This window comes from Erithacus rubecula (genome assembly GCF_903797595.1).
Source record: "Erithacus rubecula genome assembly, chromosome: 26".
Taxonomy (NCBI): domain Eukaryota; kingdom Metazoa; phylum Chordata; class Aves; order Passeriformes; family Muscicapidae; genus Erithacus; species Erithacus rubecula.
The window spans coordinates 2,014,837-2,034,666 of record NC_136678.1 but is presented as its reverse complement, the minus strand read 5'-3'; the positions used below and the strand labels follow the sequence as shown (position 1 = coordinate 2,034,666).

Genomic DNA, 19,830 nt, shown 5'->3' with positions numbered 1-19,830 from the left:
TCTTGAGGCTGCAAAAGCTGCAACCCTGCCCTGGGTACCCCAATAATTCAGTTGTTTCCCTTGGCTGGAGGGCAGCCTGAGGTTTCACACAGCTTCCCAAGCTGCCTGCTCTGCCTTCAGCTCCCCATCAGCATCCTCCTCTCTTGTGATTTCTTCACTCTGCATCTTCCCTTTCCCACCCTTCTGGCCCATTTCCCCTCAAATCTTGGTGAATTTAGAGCTGAGAACCCTCTTCTCCTTCCTTGCTGGTCTCTGCTCTGAGCTGCTTTTCTCTCTGACAATCTAACCTCACACTGTTGCAGCAGGTCAGAAACAAGACAGAAGAAATTTCAGCTTTAAAATGGCCCTGGCTGCTGGGAATTTGAGTTTGCAGGAGGGATGAGGAAGGAATTGCTGTGAACTGGGTGTAGCACTGAAGGTTTGAGGGATTCTCTACCTCTGCCTGCAGCTCGGTGGGTGCAGGTGCTGGATGACATCCCACACTTTAAATCCCTTGGAATTAAGGCAGGAAATCTTTCTGCAGTATCAGAAACAAGCCTGGGCTGTTCTCTCCCAGGGCTGGAAATTTTCAGGGATGTCTCTCCCATCCTGGTTGCAAGATGCTCTGAAAAAACACAGTGAGCCTGAGGAGGAGAGAGTGGGGAACATGATCTGGATCCAGCTGGGTTTCTCACTTGGGACATCTCCTGGGAATTTGGCTTTATTCCTGTTTTTTTTCTTGGCCAAACAGCCATGCAATTCCCTTTACACAAGCACCTTTATCAGCCAAGCCTGGGACTCAGCCAGACATATCAGTTAATTTGATAAGATGTGTTTTCTTAACAGAAAACCTGTATTGATTGGCATCAGTGAAATCTTCCTCTTTCATTCTGTATTAAGACTCTCAGCCATTTCAGCAAATTGTTTGGGATGGTCAGACCCATCATTTTTGCATGTCACTTTGTTTATCCCTTAAAAACTGTCCCAAACAGGAGCTGTTTTCCAGTCCTCTGGAAGGACTCAGGAGAATCTCACTATTTGCACTCCCAGGAGTTGTTTTGCCAGCTCTGAGTGTTTAGATACAAGTTATTTGGCTCAGCCAATTTAAAAACATCTAATTTTTATGGCTGCTGTTTAATATCCTCTATTTCTCTTGGGATGGAGAGGATTTCCTCACCCCTGGACAATGGAAAGACATCTGGATCCCTTCAGGAGCCCGAGCAGCAATAGATCCTGAATGCTGCTGACTCTCACTACCACTGCTGTTCTTACTGGATCCAGAGAAATGACACCATTGTCAGGCTGGGGATTTGGCATTTCTTTCTTCATTGGCAAGGATACAGCTTGGGAAGGCTCCAGGGTACCCCAAAGCACTGGATTATTTGCCTGGTGGGAATTAAAATTGTTATTTACCACTTCATCAGCAGAGTGCCAACTCCACCATCACCTTCCTGCCCAGTGGTATTTCCTGGGCTGGAGGTGCTGTTTGGGTCTAATTTGTGTATTTATTTATTTACTGAGTGTGTAATGCTCCAGTGATCCTTGAGGATCCTGGCAGTTTGGAGCCCTTCCCAGCTGGCAGGTGGGAGGGGTTTAATCCTCCAGCAAGCCCAGTCTAATAAAGCAGAAAGCCCTGTTAGCTTTAAGCCCAGGAATAGTCCTGCTGGCACTTGAGGATTAGCTGCTGCTTGAGCTGCTGGGCTGAGATCCTTGCTTGGAGCACTGAGCCCCTCTGGAGGCTCATTCCCCCAGTGCTGCACTGCCTCTCAAGGGGATCTTTGCTCCTGGCAGGAATTCCCATCTCCTTCCTTTCTCTGCTGGATTTTGGCATCCCTGGAGCATCATTCCTACACCCCTATATCCTCACCATCCCTGCATCCTCATCATCCCTGCAACTTCATCTCTGCAATTTCATCATAGCTGCAGCATCATCCTCTGTGCATCCTCATCATCCCTGCAGCATCACCATCCCTACATCCTCATCATCCCTCCAAATGCACCCTCATCATCCCTAAACTTCATCCTGGAATCCTCCTCATCACTGCAACTTCATCCCTGCAACATCACCATCCCTATATCCTCATCATCCTCCAAATGCATCCTCATCATCCATAAACTTCATCCTGGAATCCTCATCATCCCTATAACTTCATCCCTGCAATTTCATCTGCAATTTCATCATAGCTGCAACATCATCCTCTGTGCATCCTCATTATCCCTGCAACTTCATCACAGCTGCATCTTCATCCTCCCTGCAACTTCATCCCTGCAGCATCACCATCCCTACATCCTCATCATCCCTCCAAATGCATCTTCATAGTCTTTGCAACTCCATCTCTGCATCCTCTTCATCCCTAAACTTCATCCCTGCAACTTCATCTGCAGTTTCATCATAGCTGCAACATCATTCTCCCTGCAGCATCATCAGCCCTGCATTCTCACTATCCCTGCATCTCCATTATCTCTGCAACATCTTCCCTGCACCCTCATCATCCCTGCAGCTTCATTCCCACATCCTCATTACTGCTGCAGCTTCACCCTGCAGCATCTCCATCCCCACATCCTGATCCCTGCAGCATCCAGAGAGAGAATCTCTCCCCCCTCAGTGCATGGATCCCACCTGGCTTATCTCCATCCTGTCTCTCCCTTTGGGGAAAACAGGCTGATTTTTGGGGCTGAGCTGGGACCAGGTAGGTCCTGGTGCCTTAGGCTGGGCTCTGAGCTGTGACTGCAGCTCCTCCCAAGCTTCCCCTCATCACCAGATGCTAATGAAGCACCTTGCTCAGACAATCTGATCTGGGAAAAATCCAGTTGCCACAGTGTGAAGTAAAGGCAGAACAAAGATTTTTTGGAAGATGAGAGGGATAAAAACTTGCATGAAATTTCTAGAAATTTCAATGTCTCAAACGCAGAGCAGAGCATCTCCTTATATTAAAATGGCAGCCAGTCCCTTGAGTGGAGAGCCATGGATGCAATTCAGGCACTGCAGAAATCGGGTTTTTTGGGCCCTTTTCTGGACACCCCCATCCCTACATCAAAAAGGGATTTTGGGTTTGAGCTCTATGGGAGCAACTCCACAGTCCAAGATCTGGGAGTGGGATCAGCCCTGGCTCCTCCCATCACCTGGACTGGATTTATAAAATCAACCAGTTGCTCAATATCTCATGAATTCCATCAAGTCAGAACAAACCCAGCTTGATCAGGATAAAAACATGAGGAAAACCCACTTGGCACTAATTATTCTGGGTTTGGAACTTGCTGTTAATGTGAGATAACAGTTAATAACAAGAATATATTTAATGAATCTTTCCCCCATCTTTAGCTCACTTTAGACTGTGTGACATCTTGTCCATTAAAGATTTTAAATAGAAAATGTTCATTTTTCATTAGTGGAAAATGGAGTTGGGAATTTGTCAGGGGGACAAATGTGCAACCTTTTCCACTTCTAAAAAAACAACCTGTTCTTGTTTTCTAAAGCAGGCTGTGCATAAAATGGTTCTTTGTTTTACCCAACAGGTCACAGAAGAAGTTTTGAAATGAAGACCTTCAGGACTGTGTTGAGAAATAAAACATTTCCAAGAAAAGGACAAATTTCCTAAATCCCCGACATGTGACCGACGCTGCCGTGGACTCGACTGACAGAGGGCCTGTCCTCCCCAGCTAAACCCAGCCCATATTTCATATATATATGCTTATATATGGAATATTTCCCACCTTATCTGTGTTTTCTAACAAGTGCATTATGTAGAAGGGAACATCTTTGGAGCCAGATTATCTTCGACTCATGTGCAATATAACGAGACTGAGCAAAGCCAGGAAAAAGGAGGAGGAGAGGTGGAAGTCACTTGGACATTATTTCAGTCTTTTTTTTTTAAACTTTATTTTTTAAAAAAGTTTCTTGAAAGATGAAGCAACCAGAAAGGAGAGCTGCTAAAACTCAGTCCAAGTGTTTTGCTGGGGGTGGGAGGGAGTGGGGGAAATTCAGCTGCAGTTGCTGTTCCCTGGTGAAGGCCACGGGTTGTTCTCAGCTCTTTGGGAATAATTCCCGTTCCATTTTTCTCACTTTCCTGGAAATGCCCTTTATAAGTAGCTCTGTGCTGTACCAAAGGCTGTGATTTACTTCAAGTCCTTATTTAGCAAGAAACATCTCTGCTGGTGCTGAGGGAAGGGGTGTCCAACAGTTGTGCCTTGCTATCAGGATCACTCCACAAAAAACTAAGAACAAATTGAATTTCCAGGGTAGGAAAAGTCTAAAAACTCAAATCTTGGCTGACCATGCTCCTGCTTAATTTCATGAGATCCTCTCTACCCTTGTCTGCACTTCCACAGTACTCCAGTCTTGTGGGAACATTATAGTGCTGCCTAATTCTGTAATAATTGGGAATTCCATCCCTCCTTTGCCTGTTGCTGTTTCATCTTGCACATTGAGGTTTTTGATGGCAGGTTTGGAGCTGTGGGTTGCCCATGCTGGACTGGGAAGCTCTTAAAGCTGGGCATTCTACAAGCTCACTGTGTTTCCCAGGGCTGCAGGGATCAGTATTACCCTGGTGCCATGAGATAAATGATGTGCAAAGGGATAAATGATGTGCAAAGGGATAAATGATGTGCAAAGGGAAAAATGCAAATGGCAGAGGGGTTGATGGTCTCTCCTGCTTCCAGTTTCTCCTTTTCCCCCTCCCCATCCTCATCCACCTGCTCATTCTGCCTCCATCCCAGCTTAGAGGCTGAAACCCTCCATCAGAGGAGCAGAGTGAAATTTGTAACACTGTTGGATTTAAGGGTGTAAAAAAGTGTTGGAGAGACTCAGATGAGCACAGGAACATCTTTGCCTGCATGAATTCCCTGGGAATGGTTGGGAATGGTCATTTGGACTGGACAGAACCAAGTGAGCTGGAGCCTCCTCTGGAGCAGAGGCTGCTCAAGGGGAGGGAACAGGAACCAAAATCATTGTGTGTGAAGCAACCCTTGAGGTGATGCTGCTGATTGTGTTTGGTGTCCAAGGACAAGCCTTGAGGTCCCCAGAAGGCACCTGGAAGGTGGAGCAAGCTCCACTCCTCCAGAGGGAAGCACCAAAACCTGGATCCTTCCCCCAGGGGAGCTGTTTACCTACATTTCACACAGAACATCCACAGGAGACACTGGGGGGATGCCTGGAGGGGAATCCCAGTGAGGATGCACAGGAACCAGCCCCTGGAAGGAAGCTTGGAAATGGGAAAACTCGGGAATATTCAAGGCAAAGCAGCCAACTGTCTGCACCACCTTTCTGTCCTGCAGAAGGGCTCTGAAGATGAATGAGAACTCTGCACACAAACAGCTGAAATTCGGGTTGAGAGATTCCCTTAACGCTGGGAAATGATGTGATCCTTCCACGGAATGTGTCAGCTTTGGTGAGGTCACGTTCCTTTTGTTTGTTTTTTAAACACAGATCATTTCTTGGCTGCAATTCCTCCTGCAGGTGCACCACTGGTGGTGGAGACTTTGTTCATGGCAGAAGGGCTTGGGAGCCCCAAACACAGAAATCTCCAGGGCTCTGCACAGGTGCAGGTTGGGCAGAATGAGCTGAGAGTGTGAAAAGAAGAAAATGTGTTAAACCCAGCAGTTTTAGTCAATTTAATCAGTTGGAGAATGAAGAGCAAATATAGATCTGGCTCTCAGTAGGACATTGCTCCTCTTGCATTTATTCCCAGCATGGAAAAAACCCCGTGGCTGTGGGTAAATGGAGGAGAAGGGGCTGGTGCTGCTGGCACCTGGGTTTGGCACGGCTGTAACAGCACGGGGTGCAGAGGGAGGTTGGGATGGGGGCCAGGATTGCTGGGGGAGCACATGGAGCAGGACCCCGAGCCCATGGGGACGAGCAGGGGGTGCCAAGGCTCGCCAGGGAATGGGGAAACACCCGGGCTGTGAGAGCCGCGCAAATTCCAGCTAATTAGAGCAGTGGCTCTCATTAACTCGGTGTGGCCCTGCCCTGCCCTGGGGCCAGCCCCTGGTGGGGTGAGGAGAGGGAGTTTTTCCATGGGATCTTCCAGCAAAGTGCTCCGAGCACAGCCAAACCTGTCCCTGCACAGAGGAGCTGTCCCCTCACCCCAGCGCTGAAATGAATTATTGCTCGGGCCATAAAACCTCACAGACCTTAAAGGAGCCCTTTAAAAGGAGCAGGAGGAGTGTCCAGTGTTTGGGGTGAGGCTGAGCTGTTTCCATCATGGGGAAGTCCCCATTCATCTCCCCATTCCTCTCCCCATTGCTCTCCCCCATTGCTCTTGCCCACTTTTCTCCCCATTGCTCTTCCCCACTGTGCTTTCCCATCTCTCCCCATTGCTCTCCCCATTTTTCTCCCCATTTTTCTCCCCATTTTTCTCCCCATTGCTTCTCTCCATTCCTCTCCCCTTTGCTCTCCCCACTGCCATATAGACAGCTGTGGGCAGGCTGGAGGAGATGGAGCTGAATTTTTTTTTGGGACACCTCACCTCCCAAACCACTAAGGAGCTGCAAAACACATTTGTTTGCAGCCTCCCTGCAGCGTGACAGGTTCTCAGTGTGCTCTTGAGCCTGCAAAGGAGACTGAGCAAAGCTTTAGCAGCTCTGAAATCATGAGAGGCTGACCCCAAAGCCACTTTCCCACCGTGCTGATGGGTTTGGGCTGCAAACAGCCCCAGTCCCAATGAAAAGAGGGAGGCCCCAGGCTGCCCAAACAGGCAAGGGCACGTTAATGGGAGGAAAATTGATTTTCTGGATTGCATCACAGATCTGGATCTTGGGAAGCCCTGGTCCCAAAGGTGTTATATTTAGTTTCTTTTGGAACATGATCTAGTAGCCCTTAAAATGGGGAATAGAATGTATCAGTACTAAAGTTATTTTTATTTTTCACCGGTGTTACAGAGCTTTTTTATGGTTGTGTGTGTGTGTGTGTGTGTCTGTAACATAATTATACCTCGTCTGTTTTCAGTAGCCACTTGTTACATCATCTCTCTGTTAGGGCTCAAAACTGTATTTTGACTATTAAAGTGATGGGAAAAACCTTATTCCTTCACCTGGCTGGGTTGGTGGGTCCCACCCACGCCCAAGCATCTCACACTGATGACAATCTTGCCAAATTCCACCTCTCCTCGTGTTGTACATTCTGGCGCTGGCGACGTCGCTCCGTGCTCTTGGGTTCCTTGTGCTTGAGCCAGCTGGCTGTTAATGTGCTTTTCCACAAGAACTGAGATTTTTGATGGTCTTTCACTGTCAATCCAGTGTATTAATCTGTGTTGCCACCACTCTGAGCCCAGCCTGGTGCTGGGACAGCCCTGGCAGCGCATGGCTGCGTTTGGCGAGGGAAGACAAATTAAAAATGTATCCAGCCGATTAAAAAATAAAGCAACAACAACAAAAAAAAAAGGAGCGATTTAATGATGGCTGACATCAAGAGAAGATCCAAAAAATAGCGTGCTTTGATTCCCATAATCATCCCAAGGCAGGCTGCTCATCTTTATTCATAGCCCTTCCAAGCTGGAGCTGTCGTGCTCAGACGGAGCTCTTGAGAGGCTGAGCACGCAGCAACCCTTCCCCTTTTAATTTTAGGGTGCAATTAAAGTGATGAGAGCTCTGCTGGCAGGAAAAGAGGATCTGGGGAGCAGGGCTGGTGTGGGGTCATGTAAAGCTTTTAATGCCTTGGTTTAAGCTGGTTTAAGAAGGCAGCAAAATTAGAAAGCAAAAGATCTCCAAAAGTGTTTCAGGGCACTAACGAAGGCTCAGGGACACAGCACAGGGGCAGGGTTTAGCACTGAGGCTGGAATGGGATGTTGGAGGCACTGAGGGAGCTGCTCTGCCCTGCTGGATTTGGGGGAAAAGTCAGGATTTGGGGAGGTTCTGGCACAGGTGCCCAGAGCAGCTGTGCTGCCCCATCCCTGGAAGTGGCTGGATGGGATTTGGAGCAGCCTGGGATGTTGGAAGGTGTCCCTGCCCATGGAAACAGGATGAGCTGTCTCTTCCAACCCAAACCACCCTGGGATTCTATTAATTTGTGACTCTGTGATTCCTGCAGTCCCATCCCAGCCTCTTTCCCCAGGCAAACCCTGCAGGATTGACATCTCAGAATCCAGCCTGGAGCATGCTGGAGGCTTCATTACCTCACACACTTGGGTGTTCTCTGAGCCAGGTGTTCAAATGCTGTTATTGCTACTGAATCCTTTTAAAATTAAGGAATTTCTGAGATGGGTTTTTCTTCCCTTAGTGCTCCCCACTCTCCTGCATTGCACAAATCCAGCTGGAAGTCTGTCTTTCAACCTGAGATTAAAGCCAAAGCAGCTCTGGGTGAATTAGCTTACACATTCTAATCCCCATATTTTCCACCAGCCTCTGATACAGGTAAATTATGTTTCTTTTTCCCATTTTTCCTGCTTTGTCCACAGTGATGATCAGTGCAGCTGTGAAGGGAATGGTCTGAGGTGGATCTGGCTGGTGCTGTCCATAACACATCTCTGACCATTGCAAGGCCAGGCACTACTGCTGGGTATTAAATGCATCACTGCCATTCCAGAGGATGATTTCAGAGCAGGACAATTTGCCTGGCAACACACAAGTCATGGGTAGAGCTGGAATTGTGAATCAAGAGGCATTAAGTGGAAATGTAGTCAGGAATTGGCTGAAATATTGGGATTTTAATGCAAAGCTGTGTTGGCTACCACGTCCCTCGTGCTGCCATTGGAGCACTGAAATTAAATTTGGCTATCCCAAGTGCAGGAAAATCCCCCTCACTGCTGGAGGTCAGGGATTCCTGAATTTGGCACCTTGCAAAGGAGAGCAGGTTCTTAATTCATCACCTGAGACCCCAAAATGTGGCAAAAGGGAGGCTTTACATCATCCTCCAGCTGGTGTTTTTTAATTTCCCATCCTTTACTATGCAACTGATTTTCATGGAATCTTCCCAGGATGGACATGGCTGGATACAGTTTTGACTTGCTTTCCTTCCTTCACATGTGCAAGTGGGTAATGCAGAAATATTTCCATGATTGTCACACCTGGGACATGCACCGGGTCTATGGACAGTGCAATATTGGGAAATTCTGTGTATCCAACTGGAAATCTGAACTCATCTCTAAATCCTGACTAATCAGGTGCCACAGGAGTGATGCAATTTTGGAATGGAGATGTTAAATGCAGTCTTGTTACTCTGAGTTCATCTTAAATTCTGGTTTTGCCAGTGAGCTGTGTTGCAACTGTTTTAATCTTGTTTTTTTTTATAATATCAGTCTGATGCTAAAACCAGCTGCTGCATCCCCTTGTCCTGGTGACTCCACCATGGTGTGGGCCTTGTGTTCAATTCCTGGTTAAAAAAAGTGATTTTTTTTTTTTCAGTTGCGTGATTTTTTACCTGATGTTGAATTTATTTTTTAATTTTTTTTCTCATTAGAACTTGAAACTGTTCTTTCATATGCAAAGTTCAATAAAAAGGCTGAACTGCAGCGTGTGGTGTTTGATACTCAAGTGGGTGAAGAGGAGATGGAAAATGGAAAATGGTTCCCAAATGGGAAAAGGGGTGTGAGGATGAGATTTGAGGAATGTCCCTTCATGTGAACTCATATTTCAGCATGAAATAATCTGAAATTCAATGCTGTTCACAGGAGTCAAATTTACCCTGCTAGAGAAATAAAATCCTGGGGTAAAATCTGCACATTTCCAGCATCCCCTGGACTGAGGGAGCTGCAGGCAAACCCTTCAAATGTTGGTGATGTCACTGAAGGGATGTTGATGATGACGATTTAAAATGTTGATGATGTCACTGAAGGGATGATGATGATGATGATGATGATGAAGATGATGCTAAAATGTTGGTAATGTGGCACAAGAAGGGATGTCCCTGATGGGCACACGAGTGCAGGAGGAGGGGTCTGAGCCACCTGCTCTGATCACAGATGGAAATCCTGCAAAACTTGTTTGAAAACCTTGTTCTTGGCTACAAACACGTCTGGGAGCTTCACCCAAAAGTGAAGGTGGCCAAAGAATGTCAAAGTTTAGGTTTAGGTTTCTGTTTAAAAATGTTGAAGTTGGTTTTTTTTGTGTCACCCAGAGAAGCTGTGTCTGCCCCATCCTGGGAGCAGCCAAGGCCAGGCTGGAGGAATCTGGGCAGGGGGTGAAACACGATGAACTTTCCAAGATTCCATGGTTTGATGAATCCTTGATAAAATGATCTGAGCTGTGCATGCAGGTGTTGCTGTGCTGTGTCCCTGGCTGCTGCAAGGGGATTTTATTTCAGCGGTCACTGAGCCAGGAGCATGGACTGTGATCCCAAGTGACTTGGTTATTTCTGCAAATCCCAGTTCTGGGAATGAAATCCAGGAGGAAATGGTGCAAGAGGGTGTGGGTGCTGATCTGGGGGCTCAGCAGGAGCAGAGCAGCAGCAGGACCACACCAGGGCAGCTCAGCAGTGACAGAAAACCTCAAATTCCTGAACTCCCCAAAACATCTTGATCCTGTTGGCCTCAGGAATAGGGGCAAAGAGGGTCCAATAAAGCAGCACTGAGTGCTGGAGCTGCTCTGTGTGGTTTCACCTCTCTCTGCTCTCAAGGTTTGCAGTGGATACCAGCTCAACTGGGGGAAGATGATCATGGTGAGTAAAGTCAGCTCCAGCTCAAGAGCTCCCAAATCCTCTCAGTGTGGCTGTGCTGGATGGCACCACGGGAACTCCTGGCTGCTGTGGGTGGCAGGGCAGATTTTGGGCTCTCCCAAAATCAGGGGCTCTCCCAGGTGGGTTTTAGCAGCTCCTGCTGCTGTGACCTTGATCTCTGTATCAGCTCCCCAGAAGGGTTGTGGTATCTCCAGCTGCAGGTTTTTTGATGTGTGGTGTCCTGGTTTGAAGGACAGGTGTCTGCCAAGAAAGGCAGCAGCTTCTCTTTGAAATGGAGAATGTAAAACCCCTCCCTCCAAATTGTTATAATTTTGAAATTAAGGGGATCTCAGGCAAAGATATGGGAGATAGGAAGAACAGTTCTTTACTAGGAAAATTAAAATACAAATACAGTATTACAAAGAACAATCCCAAAACACTGCCAGAGTCAGAATCCAAGCTGACACCCGTCAGTCAGTCAGGGTGGTGGCAGCAGTCCCATTCAATGGTGGCTGCATCCTCCTGCAGTGGCAGATGTGGTTCAGCTGGAGCAGTGCTCCTGGAGAAGGTGCAGTTTCCTCTGAAGGTCCAGGGATGATGTGGAAAGATCTGGCTTTCCTCTGGAATCCAGTGGGAAAGGTGCTCTGGTGTTCCAAATCTCAGTTTTTATCTGGGTAGGAAAGGCTTGGCTCCTGCCCTGGCTGGAGCATCTCCCAGTGGGATGATGGAATTTTATCAGTCATGCACTGGGACTCAATGGCCATGAACAGGAGATATCTCCTGGAGGGAGGATGGGCTGTGGGAAAGATAAAGATGATTGTCCCAGCTGGTTTAAAGATGGCCCATTAGCAGAGAATATGTGCCAGGAGATCAGGGTCACTGCCCCACTCGACTGCAGCAGCTGGGGACAGAATTCACATTTCTGATCACATCTTGCATTGCAACCCAAGAGATGTGGTTACCTGGGAGCTGCTTGAACATCTGGGAAAAGCAGGGTGTGGCAAACCCTGAGGTGCAGATGGGGGATGAATGGCACCAGCCAAAACCAGGCCCAATTAGGAAGGACAGGCCTGGCACCCAGTCCAGGAGGAACCTTGGCTGGAGTCCCCCCCAGCCTTGTGGGCTTTGCAGGGTTCCCAGCCCGTTCCTGGGGGGATCAGAGTGTGCAGGACATGGAGCTGCAAAGGAGCAGGGCATGGTCAGTGCCAGCAGCCCCTCTGCCCAGAGCCTGGCTGTACCTCCAGATTTTGGAGGGAAAGAGGGGATAGAGAGGCTGGGGGGCACAGTGGGGTTCCAGGTGGGTGTTTCCTGCTGCATGTCCAGAGGTTTTAAGGGGTAAATGGCCCCAAGGCAGTCCCACAGGACTGGGTTCTCAGAGCCACCCCTGGTGCTGCTGGGCTTCATCACAGAGAAATTCAGCTGGAATGAGGCTCTGGAGGAGCCTGGCTGTGCTCAGGATGGTCTCTGCTGCCTTTCAGCTCCTGCTTCAGGCATCCCCTGGCATCTGGCTACCTCATAAAGAAAATAAATAATGGATTTGTCTTCTTTTGCTTCCTTGAGTGTAACAGGACAACTGTCACTGTTTCTTACAGTGTTTCCTACAGTTTCCTTTCCTTTCTGAGCTTTTTCTTCCTCTTTGTGTGTTTGTGGTACTGGGAGGACTGGTGGCTGTGGCAGCTCCAGCAGCACATCCCTGCACAGGGACAGAGCTGTGCTGTAAATCCTTCCCTCCCTGCCTTGAAATTTCCTGCCTGGCAATCTCCCTGGGAGCCATTTGCTCCCTGCATGATGGATAAATATCCATTCATCATTCCCTGCTCAGCACCTCAGCACCATGCAGGATTTTAATGACCTGTGTCCTGTCCCTCTTTCCGAGCCAGAGCATCTGGATCTTCCAAGTGTGACTTTTCCAGGATGCTGCAGGTATTTTTCCTACAGGTCTGTTCCTACAGGTATTTCCCTGCTCCTCAAACCACATTTTGTAAGGAGCCCTTGTCTCAGATATTTCACTTCCTGCCTTTTGAGTGGGTAGTGGTATCCAAAGGATTTTCCTTTCTATTCCATCCTTCTACCATGGATGTTTATCCACCACTCTGCTCTCATATTTATCCATAGGAATGCTAAAATTATCATTTCCCCTGTGGAGTTCTCCTTTACTTAACAGCACCTTGTCCAGGCCATTTGTTGTTATTCAATTTATTGAGAGATTCTTGATTTTGTTCTCCCAGTCCTGCATTTTCAGCCCCTCACTTCACCAGGCAGGTCCACAGGCAGCCCTGATCCAGGATTTGGTTTGTGTTTCTGCCCTGGTTGTGTTTGGGAAGGGTGGAAGAGACTTTATTTCCTGCTCCGTGTTAGAGTCACCTCTTGATTTATCCTTATGGCAAGAAAGGAATTATTCCTCTGGCTTCCCAGGGCTGTGGAATCACTGGGAGTGCTGCAGGGACAGGTATTCCATGGAGTGAAGGGATTTTGGATGCTCCCAGGACCTTGAGCACTTTTTGACATACCAACAGCCCCAGAGGGTCTGAGCACAAATCAGGGAGCCCTCAAGATCTGGACTGTGGATCTGAGCTGCTCTTGGGGTGATTCCACAGCTCAGGGACACCTGGTGGGTTCTGCTTGGCAGGGAAAACGTGAGCTGGAAGCAGAGTGTGGGGAGGGGGAGAAGGGGAAGCCGTGGCTAAAAATAGCTATTTTTGAAAGAAAGGGATGAAAACCTCTTTGAAGAAATGAGGGGAGAGGGGGAGTGTTACCATGGAAACAGGGAAGTCTGTCTCTTCCCAAAAGAGGGGGTGGGAGATGAAGAAATAGTAAATACAGCAGAGGGATGATGGGGAAGAGGATGCTGCGTGTGAGTGGCATTCCCAATAATCCCAGTTCATTCCCAATGGATCCCAGTGCATCCCCCATGGATCCCAGTTCATCCCCCATGGATCCCAGTTCATACTATTGGATCCCAGTGCACCCCCATGGATCCCAGTCCATCCCCCATTAATCTCAGTTCATTCCCAATAATCCCAGTTCATCCCACATGGATCCCAGTTCATCCCCATGGATCCCAGTGCATCCCCATGGATCCCAGTGCATCCCCCATTAATCCCAGTTCATTCCCCATGGATCCCAGTGCATCCCCATGGATCCCAGTGCATCCCCATCAATCCCAGTTCATCCCTATGGATCCCAGTGCATCCCCATTAATCCCAGTTCATTCCCCATGGATCCCAGTGCATCCCCATCAATCCCAGTTCATTCCCAATGGATCCCAGTGCATTCCCTGCCACCATTCCCACAGTGCCACCATGCCCAGGCCCTGGGGAAGGCACTCCCAGCCTCAGCCCTTGGCCTCTCCTCCCTGCAGGCAGCTCTGTGTGGGAGGAAGAGAAGAGGGAAGTCATCCTCTCAAACCACTTCTCCTCCTGCTTTTTTTGCAGCCCTGCAGCTCCCTGGGGAGGGATGAACGTTTGGGGTGATGGGAACATCTCACCCCACTCTGTGGCTCAGGTCTGACCCCAGCAGCTCTTGGTCCCCTCCCAGCACCAGCAGACACTCAGGCTGAGACCCACAGGCTCTAAAATCAGCTGCTCATCCCATCTGTGCTGAGAAGGAGATGTTCCCACCCCCACCAGCTGCATGGGCAGCCAGTCCCAGGGCTGAAGGCTGCAGGGAGCTGTGCCCAGCTGTGTCCAGTGCAGAGGGGACCCTGAGGCCACCTACAGCCCCCCCAGGCAAAGGAAATCTGTCTGCAGACTCTCCAGCTGAGCTTTTGGCCATTTCCAGCAGCATCATCTCCCCTGCAGGTCTCTTCTATTTCCTCTCAGTCTAATCTCAACAGCCAGAAGGGTTCAGCTTTTGGCTCATTCCCCTGTTCCTCAGTGAGCACTGACCCCTAGAGCTGAGAAAAGCCCCCAGAACTGGAGGAGGAGGGAGATGGGCATGGGCTGGTCCAGACTTGAGGATGAAGAAATCAAGATATTCATCAGCAGCCCTTCTTGGGGTGCCACAGCCAGCCCTGGTTTGCCAAAGCAGGTGTTTAATTGGCATCATGGGCTAAGGGTTGGGCACTTTTGGAGCCCTGGAGCCACTCTGTTCTTGGTCCCTTTGGAACAGGAGGGCTGGGGGGACAGAGGGATGTGGATGGGTCCCCTTGGTGGGGAGGTGGTGGCCCAGACCAGCTCAGATGACACATGCAGTAAAGCCCCAGCCCCAGGGATGCTGGGGGGGTCTCTCAGGGTGATGTGAACTCCTTCCAGAGCTGGGGGTCCTCACCCTTGGCTGAAGGAGGCTCCTGATTCCTTTTCCCTCCCTGAATTTGTGGAGCCAAGAGGCCTGGAGAGCCTTTAGCTGGAGTGGCAGGAGCAGCCCAGGTGGGAGACACCCTCCAGAGCCAGTGCCCACTCCACACCAGCCCAGGCCCATCAGGAAACACTCACACTCACAGAGGACTGACCTTCTCTGCCTTCTTTTGGTTCAGATACATTTTTTTCTGTTTCAACAACTGGTGCCCAACTCCTCTCCAGACCAACCCCCCAGGCTGGTGGAGCATCTTTGGAGGCAAAGTGGCAACTCAGCCACCCTGGGCAAAAGTGAATTCAGAATGGAGCTCAAAGGAGCTGGTTTTAAAAGAACTGGATATTTTATTACGAAAAACATCTTGGAGAATTTCAGAGGGAGTTGTTTAAGGTTAACTTTGCAGAGAGGTGATTTTTGCTGTTTTCCCTTCAGCAGTTGTGCCTTTCCAGGGAACAGGAGAACCAGAGAGGACCCAGGAGGGTCTCCCAGGGACCAAGAGATCTCTGCAGCAACCAGGAGATTGTTCCAAGGTTTAGGAGATCCTCCCAGGGTTTAGGAGATCCTCACAGGGTTTAGGAGATCATCCCAGGGTTTAGGAGATCCTCCCAGGGTTTAGGAGATCCTCCCAGGGTTTAGCAGCTCCTCCCAGGATCCAGAGGTTCTCCTGGGGTCCCAGAGGTTCTCCCAGGGACAAGGAGCCCTTCCCAGCCTCTCTTTTTGCTCTGCTCCTCCTTCCCCACATCACCCCAAACAATTCCCTGATCTTTCCCCCATCTCCCAGGATGGGGAAGCCTCTCTGACCTTCTCCCCACGATATTTTGGGATTCTCCAGCAGCACCTGCCGTGGCAGAGCAGAGCTGCTCCGTGGCTCTGTGTCACCATGTTCCCAGGCTCTGTTCATTTTTAGAAGCCTCCTGGCATCCCCTCCTCCTGCCAGCACCCAGCCAGGGGGGTGAGGAGGTGCTGAGGGTCCAGGAGCTCCATCCCCTGACGTCAGCAGCGGGTGGGAGGTCGGATGCTTTCCCTGGAGGGTGAATCACAGTCCTGGGAACTCACTTGCAGCTTTCACAGCTCCTAGAATGACACAAGGCCCAGTTATGTCAACACCTCCAGCTGGAAAACTGTGCCTCAGATGGGGATGGGGCTCAGTGCTCTGCCCTGTCCAGCCCCTCTGCTGGGTTTGGTCCAGCTTGGATCTCCATCCCAGAGTGGCTGGTGGCTTTTGCTCCAGCCCTCAAAGCCCCTCTGGCTTTGCAGGAGGTGGGATGGGGTCAGGAGGGACCCCAGAGAGTTGCCACTGTCTGAGGCTGTGCAGGTGTGAAGGTGGTGGCACAGGCTCTGTCCTCTCTGCAGAGCTTGTCCCACCCCTCCCCTGGCTTGGCATTTGCAGGTTCCCACCCTGGGTGCCCTAAGCAGTGGGGTTGGCTGTGGATTGGGCTTTCCAGTGACCTTGGGAGTTGAGTTCAGCTGCTCTGGATGAGGCCAAGCCTGGGGATAGCCCTGCCCTGTGGCTTCCATCCCTCCCCACAGCACCACACAGCGTGTCCCAGACCCACAGCCAGCAGGATATGGGGGAAAAAGAGGGGGAAAGCATATCTTCTGCTATTTGTATGATGGATGTCTGCAAAGCCACAAACAGAGGGTCAGAACAGCCCTTGGGAGCATCCCTAGGAATAGAAAAAAATGGGAAAAAAAGAAAAAGAAACAAGGAGGTATCACTCTGCACACATGAGCACCTGGTTCCTGGAACATCCTCCCACCAAGTGCTTTTCCCAGCACCACACACGCAGGAGAATTCCAGTTTGGGTGTCTATAAAATCCATTGAGATAAGAGAAATAATTCAGGAGGAAATTATTATTTAATAACAATCCTGAGCAGAGGCATCATCTTGTTAAATGCTGGTGGAACAGGCAAGTGGGTGCAGAGCTCAGCTCTTTGGGATCCGTCTGGAGCTGTCAGCGTGAGGGAGGAGGCTGCAGACACACAGGTGATAATAATAGCTCACAATTAGGATAGTAAATCAGCAGAGAGCGTCACTCAATTCACAGAGATTCCCCTGCTTTGCTGCAGACAGGAGTTTGGCTCTTTGCAGGGAGCTGGTGCTGTTTGCATGACAAATCCCCCTGGGTTTGCAGAACCTTCACAAGGAGGCAGCAGGAGGAGCACGTTGGAAATTCAGCTCTACTTGAATTGTTGCATCCCAGCCTCAGTTTCTACATATTGCATAAGATCAGCCTTGGGCAAATCGTTTGCTGCATTCAGCCCACCTTGGCAGATCCAGAAGAGGCTGAAATGGTGCAGCTGACACTAAAATCCCTCGGCCAGAGTGGCCTGCTGCCCATCTGGATGGGTGTGGGAAGGAAAACCCATAGTGCAAGGGCTGGTCATGAGGGATTCCCAGTTCTTTTGTAGGGTTACACATCGATTTTCAATATTGGGATCTGGCTGGGCATCTGTATTTCTGGGAACAAACATACAATTTTTGAAGCAAAATTCCAATTTTTGTTTCAAGGTGAAGGGGACTGTTGGGCAACCACATCCCCAGTGCTGCACCCACTCTCTGTTTGGGCCACCCCCTGCTCCAGGCACCTTGGGGACCCAAAATCCTGTGATTTATCCCTGCCATGACCCCACACTCCCCTGATTTTCTCAGGTATTCAGGGTGTTCCAGGCCCTCCATCCCACCTCAGGGTGTCCCTGCAGAGATTGCTGCCAGCACTGCCAATTCCTGACTGCTGTATATGGGAATAGAAATATTTCCCATCTACTCTCCAGCAATTGTGCTTTGGGTGCCAGGAGTCTTGTGGGACTTGTTGCTTCCTTGGTGCTGCTTGTGGGGCCATGGGATGATGGCAAACCTCGTGCCTGAAGGCAGGGATTGACCCACAGGTCTCACATATTCTTCCCTTGGGATGGGAGAAGCCTCCTCCTGAAGAGACTTCAATAAAGTGATATAAAATAATGCATCTCCCATCCCCAGCCCAGCCAAGGGCAGCCCCTGCTGGTCCAACCCTGCCCCATCTCCTTCCCGGAGCTGCTGCTTCTCCACGCCCCGATCTCCCCGAGCAGATCCAGGCTGTCACCGAGATCATGGGATGGATGGGAGCCGCATGGCAAAGCAGCACCGCGTATCCAGGGATGTGATCATTTCCCAGTGGTTGAAATCTAGGTCTCCTGCTCGGGAGGAGGGGTGCGGGGGGAGCGGAGAGGGGGGGATGGAAAAGACGCTCATATTAATCTTGTGAATATTCATGGAGAAGCTGAGCTGCCTTCGGGGGTTGACTCCGGGGTACGAGTTTGGGGGGCTGGAGGTGAGAGGTGCCGGCAGCGGCGGGAGCAGAGCAGCTGCTTGTGCATTCTCCGCATGCCTGACTGCAGAGCCCAGTGTAAGTTGGTGCCTTTTTCTCTCCCCCCACACCCCATCCCTGCATCCTTCCCCCTCTTCCCGCTGCTCCCCTGCTCAAACACAGCCTGGCCAGCAGCGGTGCAAAGCGAGGGACTCGTGCTTGAGTCGCGAACACGACCCCAAATCGTGTGACTCCCGCCTGCAGTGCCCAGTGCGGGCAGGCAACAAACTGAGGGGCTTTCGGCAAATCTTCACCTCCTCCATCCCCCCCGCGCTCCAGCCCCCAAATTTGCATGAATTAACCCTAAAGATGCTTGAGGGGGAGCGGAGGTTGTTTGCCAATAAAGCAGCGATGGGGAGAAAGTAGGAGAAACAGCGCTGGGATGGGTGATGTCAAACGAGATGATGCCGAAATCCTCTCCGGCAAGCACCGAGCACCAGAGCTTGGGTTTGGAGCCGGAGGAAGAAACCCAGAGCCCATGCCAAATAAAAATCAACATGCTAAATAAAAACAAAGTAAATTTCTGCGCCGTTAAACAAATCTGGGGTGTTTGGGGAAGGGAGAAAAGGGAGGAGTTTAGGAGCAGGAGGAAAACGGCGTGTTTATTTAAGAAATAAATAAAACATTGGAAGGTTGGTTGATCTTTGGTGAGATGGGGATTCGTGACTGCCAGATCTTTCCTGCAGCAGCTGGAAAATGTTGTTTGTGGTGTTCTGGAGTGATGGTCGGAGGAGCCAGGGAAGGTCAAATCCAGCTGAACTCCTCGGCGAGTGGCTGGGGAGCGAGTGGTGGGGAGAAAATGCAGGAAAAGGATAAAAACTGGGACAAATGCGACCTCCTCTCCTCTGGGCCTGGCAGAAAAGGGTTAAGAGAAGCGGTTGAATGCTGCAAGCCTCGTCAGGGTTGTACTATTTTTTCTAGTGCATAAGGAGAAGGGAGAGGAGGGTTGCACGGAAAAGGGAAATTTCCAAGAAAAGAGGGATCTGCGGCAATATCTGCACCTCGGGGGATGAAGAGAGGAACCAACAGGCATAAATGGCCTGGAGATGGCTGAAATCTTTGCCGAGGAGATTGGGACCGCGGGGTTATTTTCCACCTGCCTCCCCTGCCCGGTTCTGTAATCCTGGCTCAAAGTAGACAAGTCGAGTTGGAGCTGAAGAAGGGAGGTTAGAGGGGTTTTTATTTCATTTGGGAGGGGGAAAAAAAAAAAAAAAAAAAAACCGGCAAAAAATGAGAGGTTGGTTGGCCGTCTCGGGGCTGAGCATCTCCACGGTGCGAGGCACTGCAGGATGACCCGAGGCAGCGCTCGTCGGGAGCAGGGATGCTGAGGAGCCGGCGCCCACCGGGGACATGAGCCTCAACATCCCCACCGGAGATTTCACCCACCGGAGTCGCACTCCCCCGGGGGTGGGTCGGCGGGGGGGGTTGGCTCTCGGGAGGATGAGGAGGGTGGGTGCAGGTGCTCGTGGGTGCTCGGAGCCATCAGCGGGGCACCTTGGCGGGGGCACGGGATGGAGCCGGAGCCTCCTGAGTCACCGGGGGACGCCGCGCAGAGGCCGTGGCTGCTGCGCCCGGTGGGTGACACCGACCGCCGGCCGCTGGCTTTGCAGAGCCCCGGCTGCCGG

The 19,830-nt window shown here is 50.3% G+C and overlaps 1 protein-coding gene across 5 annotated transcripts in view; it reads left to right on the top strand.

Moving 5' to 3' along the window:
* The first annotated feature begins 18,175 nt into the window (after positions 1 to 18,175).
* The window catches only part of KCNA2 (potassium voltage-gated channel subfamily A member 2), a 131,458-nt gene continuing 129,803 nt past the window's right edge, over positions 18,176 to 19,830 (top strand). For 2 of the 5 annotated variants that reach the window (XR_013776861.1, XM_079327157.1), the window contains exon 1: positions 19,020 to 19,371. The gene's annotated coding sequence lies outside the window, so the exon portion shown is untranslated. Of the gene's footprint in view, positions 18,245 to 19,019; positions 19,372 to 19,397; positions 19,613 to 19,669; positions 19,780 to 19,830 lie in introns of those variants that run through there. The other 3 variants (XM_079327159.1, XM_079327158.1, XM_079327160.1) reach the window with 3 other exon arrangements.